Source organism: Lynx rufus, unplaced genomic scaffold, assembly GCF_022079265.1.
Source record: "Lynx rufus isolate CCGP_SWC_20201006 ecotype Redwood Valley unplaced genomic scaffold, mLynRuf1.p SCAF_5, whole genome shotgun sequence".
NCBI classification, from domain to species: Eukaryota; Metazoa; Chordata; class Mammalia; order Carnivora; family Felidae; genus Lynx; species Lynx rufus.
The window spans coordinates 49134445-49141921 of record NW_025814867.1 but is presented as its reverse complement, the minus strand read 5'-3'; the positions used below and the strand labels follow the sequence as shown (position 1 = coordinate 49141921).

The following is a 7477-nucleotide window of genomic DNA, read 5'->3' as shown; positions in this document are numbered from 1 at the left end:
TATATCAATGATTTTTATAATCCTCCAAGTCTTAATGCTACACTTATATATCTGCTCAAACCTAATTATTACAACACCAAGGGGCCGAAGTAAATTGACAAAGGAAGTAATTATCCTCAACTTAGCCTAAACCACCACTTTAGGGAGGCAAATACTGAAGCACTAACTATGGAAACAAGCAAAGTAACTCACAAATAAAACTCTTGGCCCATTTAATGGAGATGAAGTATATATTTTTCTCTTTTTTTCAATGTTTATTGGGGCTTCTGGGTGGCTCAGTCAGTTAAGCATCTGACTTCAGCTCAGGTCATGATCTCATCGTTCATGAGTTCGAGCTCTGTATCAGGCTCTGTGCTGACAGTGCAGAGTCTGCTTGGGATTCTCTCTCTTCCTCTCTCTCTCTCTCTCCCTCTCTCTGCCCTTCCCTTGCTTGCTGTCTCTCAAAATAAATAAATAAACTTAAAAAATGTTTATTTATTTTGAGAGAGAAAGATAGTATGCATGTGAGCAGGGGGTGGGGCAGAGAGGAGAGAGAGAATCCCAAGCAGGCTCTGAGCTGTCAGCACAGAGCCTGACATGGGGCCCAATGTGGGGCTGGATCTCAGGAACCGTGAGACCATGACCTGAGCCGAAATCAAGAGGTGGACGTTTAACCAACTAAGTCACCCAGGCACCCTTAATTTTTTTCTTGACCAGCATTTCCTAAAAAGTCTTCCATGGAACAGAAGAAACATCAATCTCCTTTTTGGACTCTTCTAAATTGGGGAAATACAACAGAACCTCACCCTTCCCTTCGAGATACACAATTAATGGTTCTGAGAAGGCCTGCAGTGAGGAGACTACTGCAGTGTATTTACCCTGAATCTTCTTGGGTACAGAATTTTTTTTAGAATCTTACTAGCAATATTCTCCAGAACATGCCTAGGGGAATGCTACCTGTGTGACTGGAGATTGGTGTGTGTGTGTGTGTGTGTGTGTGTGTGTGTGTGTATGTGTGTGTGTGTGCGCTGTATTGATCTTTAATTAAGTAGGGACTTCCAATCACCTTACCTAGGGACCATTATACCCACTACTCTGTTTGACCATCAGTCTCTTGTCTCTCTCCAGCAATGGTGAGGCATATGCCCTTTCTGTGGGGAAGAGAAATCCATGGTTTGTCACCTTTTCCAATAATAAAAATGTTGGAGAGGCGGGGGCAAAGTGTTGCTATTGGCATCTTTCATGTGAGCCACATCAAAGGAACAAAAGTGTCTCTCTCTGTTGGTGACCATACCAATTCTTCAAAAATATGGAATGCTTCATGAATTTGTGTGTCATCCTTGGACAGGGGCCTTGCTAATCTTCTCTGTATCATTTCAATTTTAATATATGTACTGCCGTAGTGAGCATTAGGCGAATGCTTTCACATTATCTTTCTCTCTTTTAGAAATATTGGATCAAAATACTAAATTAATGTAACCAAATATTTTCCTTTTGAACTTGGGTGAGTGGCTCTTGGTTAAAAGAAAAAAAAAGTGAAAAAAGTGATGTACTGGAAGTAGCTGTCAGAATTTGACTTTCCAAAGAAGAGCTTTGTTCAATTCGAAAATTATTAAATCAGCAAAGAAATGTGTTCAAACAAATAGTATTAAAAATATATATAACAGAAGGAGGAAGCTGAGCACCTAGCTAGAGGCCAGATCGCTCAGAGCCTTATAAATATGACCATTCATCTGGAGCAGGATTACACCCATTGTTCCTGTGTAATTATTAGTAATGTTCTCTTCCACTCACAAAAATATCTTGGTACAGACAGTAAATTATATGACCACCCTACTTGCACGCCACTCTAAAAAATTTAATGAGTCTGTCATATGCACAGGATTCTGATTGTCTCTCTCTGGGGAGGTACAGGGAGGACAGGGTAAAAATTGACCTAAAATGTTAGGGCCTCAAATGAAAATTTGTAGGAAAATTACCGATATGTTTTTAGATTTGGTCCACTGTCAAAATTATGAGTAGCCAAGTGATAATTAAGAGAATGAAGTGGAAACTTAGTTAAATTAAATTTTTAAACATTTTTAAAGGTGATTTATTTATTTTGAGGGGTGGAGAGGGGCAAAGACAGAGAGAGAATCCGAAGCAAGCTCCATGCTGTCAGCACAGAATGCCACAAGTGGCTCCATCTCATGAACTGGAGATCATGACCTGAGCCAAAATCAACAGTCCAGACACTTTTGTGACTGAGCCACCCAGGCGCCCCAAATTGAGAAGTCTGTAGTTAAAGAACTAACAAATGGGGGAGGGGAGGATTTGAAGCTAAGACTGTGTTTGTCAGTATAGTTTGAAACATGTCCATCTTAACACAAATTTTGAACAAATGAACTCTCATTTGTAGTTATTAATTTTTTTGAAAAGTAAATGATTTAATTTTCCCCTTCTGATTCCTAAGAGTCAGCATTTATTCAGGCAGGCTGGAAATTGGTATGATCCAGGCGTGGCAGAGACTTTGTTCTTGGAAGTTCTGGATTCCAGTGTCCTGGTTACCAAAACAAAGCCATGAGATAATTTCTTTGCCAAAAGTGATCACGCATGTGATTATGTACCTTGAGCCTTTTAGAGGGTCATTTCATCTCTACTCAACATTATCAAAAATCAAACTCTTCTCTAAAAGACCTCAGATCTGCCTGTTGGTTTAATTAAAACTACACCAAAAGGAAATAGATATAAGAGGAACTTTCATACTTTGGTTATTTTCCTTTATTGTGCCATAATCAAGGAGGGTCATAAAAATGTCTAGGGCTATGGAAGCTTTACAGAATTAAATTTGTGGAAGGTTTACTATGAACACATTGTTTTTCTTTTTCAGTCCATGTATGGGCCAATCAAGAGGCTTATTTAATGTCAGAAAGTCAAGAATGATGAAGACCATGGCTTTGATTCTCTCTCTCTCTTTCTCTCTCTGTCTTTGACCATGGCTTTAATTCTTCAAATAAATACAGAATGGTCCTGGGGATGACACAAATGTTCCAGAACTTCTCCTAGTATTTTGGGGGCAGGGATTATCACCTGGGAAATTTGAGCTGTCAGCTCAGCTGGTTTTCTAGATGAGTGGCTTTATGTATCAGATTCTCAGCATTAGCGATCAGTCACCCTCAAGGTCATGGAGACTATGTGGATGGACCAACATGACTTCTCTTATAAAATGGAGGTCTAAAAAGTCTGCTCACACAGCCAAAGGTAGAAGGACATTTGTTTCCTTTTCTGACAGCATGGCTGTCAAGATTGTGCCCCTACATCAGAACTTTGATTTTAATGAGTAAGAAATGCAGACAACAGTAAAACCAAAACCAAGTAAGCAACACAACAAAAATATAAAAGAAGTTACCTCTAACATCTTCTCCCTGATCAGACTACATTCAAATCAAGAGTACCTTTAAATGAATCTTGATTCTTTTGAATTCCTTCTGCCACTGCCGTAGTTCATAGCCCATCTTTTCTTGTCTATATTAATAGAATAGCTTCTAGCTTTGTCCCTGGACACCACTCTTTCCCTCCTAGATACATCCTTTAGCATTTCACTTGAGATATTTTTTAAGAACAGTTTTGATCATGTCACTTTCCTGTTTAAGCACTTAACATTGTAGCTAGTACCTATTTAAAGCAAATTATCAAATTTTTGTTTGGTGATATGTAAATATACAAACATACTCTGAGATAATTATTTCTTATCATTTAGGCTTTTTTCTTTTAATACTCATAGGCTCTTTTAGATTATTTTTCCAGATTTTTATTATATGTCACTCCTGTAAATGCATGAGAAGGGAAACATAAGCTGTAGGTATGCTCAATGACAATTATGTCATAACTCCTGTTGTGAGACACTATCTGTTGAAAGATACAGTGTAATGCCAGAATTGTCAAAAAGTGAAAAACGTGTATCTTAAAATCAATAAAATATGGTGAATGCTTACCATATAATATAGTAATTTCAGTTTTTGGTATTTACTCAAAAGAGTTAAAATCTTATGTCCAGGGGCATCTGGGTGGCTCAGTCAGTTGAGTGTATGACTTTAGCTTAGGTCATGATCTCACAGTTTGTGGGATCGAGCCCTGCATCTGGCTCTGTGCTGGTAGAACGGAGCCTGCTTGGGATTCTCTCTCTCTCTCCCTCTCTCTGCCCCTCCCACACTCAGGCTTTCTCTCTCAAAAATGAATAAACACTAAAAAAGCTTATGTCTACACAAAAACCTGCACATGGACATTTGTAGCAGGTTTATTCATAACTGCTAACATTTGAAAGCAACCAAGTTATCCTTCAGTAGGTGAATGGGCAAAAAAAGTATCATACATTCAGACAATGGAATATTAGTCATTAATAAAAAGAAATGAGCTACCATGCCATGAGAAGACATGGAGGAAACGTAAATGTATGTTACTAACTGAGAGAACCAATCTGACAAGACTACATACAGTGTGATTCTGACTACATGACATTTTGGAAAAGGCAAAACTATGGAGGCAGTAAAAAAGTCAGTGGTTGCTGTGAGGTTGGGAAGGATGAATAGGTGGGGCACAAAGGATTTTTAGGGCCATGAAAATACTCTGTATGATACCATAATGATGAATACATTTGCCCAAACCCCAAAGTGAACTATAATGTAAACTATGGACTTTGGGGGATGATGTGTCAATGTGGGTTCATCAATTGTCACAAATGCACCATTCTCTGTGGGAGATGTCAACAATGGATGAAGCTATGCATGTGGTGGGGAAAGGGTATATGGGAAATGTCTGTACCTTCTTATCAATTTTGTTGTGAACCTTAAAATGCTCACTAAAATATTAAAGTTTAGGGGTGCCTGGGTGGCTCAGTCAGTTAAGCATCCCAACTCGAGTTCTACTCAGGTTGTGGTCTCATGGTTTGTGAAATCGAGACCCACATTGGGTTCTATGCTGACAGTGTGGAGCCTGCTTGGGATTCTCTCCCTCTCAAAATAAATAATAAATAAAAACATTTTTAAATTAAAGGTTAAATTAAAAAATGGTGAATGTTAGTTTCATGCATTCCTCCCCTCTTCCCAGTTCCCCCATCTTTGACTATGGGTAAAAAAAAGTCTAAATCTCTCAGCTTGAGATTCAAGGATTTTCATTTCATAATCTGGCCAAAGCTGTTTTTTTTTTAATCTAGCTTCTTTCCATCTGCTAGTGTGTCAACACACTTGTACTTTCATTTTCTTCTGTTCTATGCCCCTTTCCTTCCTTCCCTGAAATCCTGGATTTGATGCCTCCTCCTTTGTTTTCCCTCTCCACCCTAACACCGTTGGCTCCTCCCTGTGGTCCTCACAAAGCATTATCTGCATACTAACAGAGAGGGCTTTGAACTCCTTGCTCTGTAGTTAGTAGAATATATGTTAGTGGCCAAGTCTTTTTATGGTGCCTGGAGCATGGAGATGCTTCATAAATACATTTGGACTAAATTGTTCTAAAACAAAATAGTAGGAAATCCATTCAAGAATAAAATAGTAAAATATGTGCCAGGAATTCTGCTATCGTCATCATCACCATTATCAACCAAACGAAGTCATCTAGCTGTATTACTTGTGATAAAAACTGATTAAAAATAGGCCTTCCAGGTGTGGGTGGCAAGCTTGGTGTTTAATGTTTTCTCCTTTTCCTCTAGAGCAAATCTGCTGGGAATCCAGGAGTGATGCTCAAATTATTAGATGAAGGGCAGCAGCAAAGCGTCCTTGGGCTGCTCAAGGTCATGGCATTGGTTGGGCAGAGACCTTCTCCAGTAGATGAGGAACTGGGTCTTCCATGGGACCGAAGTCAACTATATGTGAAAGCCTGATCAAAGAGACAAATAATGCCTCCATTCCTTACTCCTTTAAGGTTATTGTTCCAGAATAATTGAGAAATGTCATGTCTCCTGCTCTTACCATGTTTACTCCAAGTGTTTTCTCTTCTGCTTATTTAATACTTTTCATTGTGTTCATGAAACAATGGGCAGAAATATTTCCCACAGCAGCTCACTCCCCTTCTCTCTGTGCATAAGGAGGATTTATGTAGTTGTAGTCTTTGTTTTGTTTTAACCCTTGAAAAATTGTGTCTCCTCCAAATTTAGAAGTACGTAAATCAGTATCACAGAACTGAAGTTAGACATGAGTAGCATTAAAGCTGGCATGACATATTTAAGAAAAAGATGTTTTTTGATGAAACAAGCTGAAATATACATGCCATACACCCAATTGCATGTTTTTGTGATTTACAGAGAATTATTTGAGGTGTTTCCTGGCAATTTGTACTAATTTGTTCATTATTTATAGTACCAATTATTGCCTTTTCCAGATACAATTTCACTCCCAGTGGCATGCAAAACATGTTTTGAATAAATCTTGGCAAGAATAAAGGCATAAATACTTGAACTTTGTTCATTCAAAACATAGCTGCGTGCTTCATTTGGAAACTAGTGCAGTAGAGCAGCTTTGTTATTTTTTATACTACTCTGTTGATTTTATAGTAGGGCTTCTTAACCATAACGTATCTCCTGAAGTTTGAAGAGCTGGCTGGATGTGCTCACAAAGATGGAGGAGCAAGGTGATGAAGGTTGGTCAGGCAGTTACCCTTCCACATTCACAATGTTGGTTCTTGACCCGCCCAAGTGTGAAGTCTTTCTACTGAAACACATTCATATTTGTGTATTCAAAGTAGAAAGATCCAGGAGTTAAGTGTTTATATTGTTTTCAAATATAATTATTTGGGAACCTTTTTTCAAAATGATATTTGTGCTTAACTGAGGCGTATATACCCAGTCAAAATTTGTTAAGATAAACAAACCACAACAGCAACATGCTGGATCGGCTGCTCCAATTGTGTCAAGGGTAATCAGTGACAGAGCTAATTTTAGAACTCAAATGTCTGAAACTGCAGTTCACTTGATCCTGTGCTCTATCATGCTAAAGCCAGAAAACTTGTGGAAAATTGCTATTGCCACTCAATTTTCAATGTGACGTTGGCCCCGTTGCCAGGTGATGAAATGGCTCTTTGTGTGTGATGGTTCTGGGCCCAATCCTATTGGTCACAAGTAACAGTCATCATCCAATTCTGTGCCAGGAAAAGACCGTGATCGCTTCTTTAAGAAAATAGAATCTTCTAATAATTGTTTAAATAGGCAATATACTTTTGAAGCACACTTCTGATTTATTTCTCCTTTAGGTAATCTGTGACTTCCAGTTGATGTGACATATTAAAAGAGCTGCTTTTCTCCTAGCTTAATGAATATTCGTCGATTTGTTGAACGGATGTATTTCATTTACCTCTGTAGCCTCCCAAGTACCTCATGCAGGTCCTTGCACACCATACTGGTAAATAGGGGTGGTTGAATGAAATTGGTGTAGGGCTCATGCCTGCTGCCCCTCTTTCCCTTTCCCATCGCCCCTCTCTGTCTTCCCACATCTCTTTTTTCATCTTTTCACTTCTTTCTCTCTTTTTTTAA

General features: G+C 38.6%; 1 non-coding gene across 1 annotated transcript; it reads right to left on the bottom strand.

Moving 5' to 3' along the window:
• Positions 1 to 1282: 1282 nt before the first annotated feature.
• On the bottom strand, positions 1283 to 1389 carry LOC124527347 (U6 spliceosomal RNA). The gene has a single exon (XR_006965811.1). It is a non-coding gene; the product is annotated as a U6 spliceosomal RNA (small nuclear RNA).
• Between the last annotated feature and the right edge of the window lie 6088 nt (positions 1390 to 7477).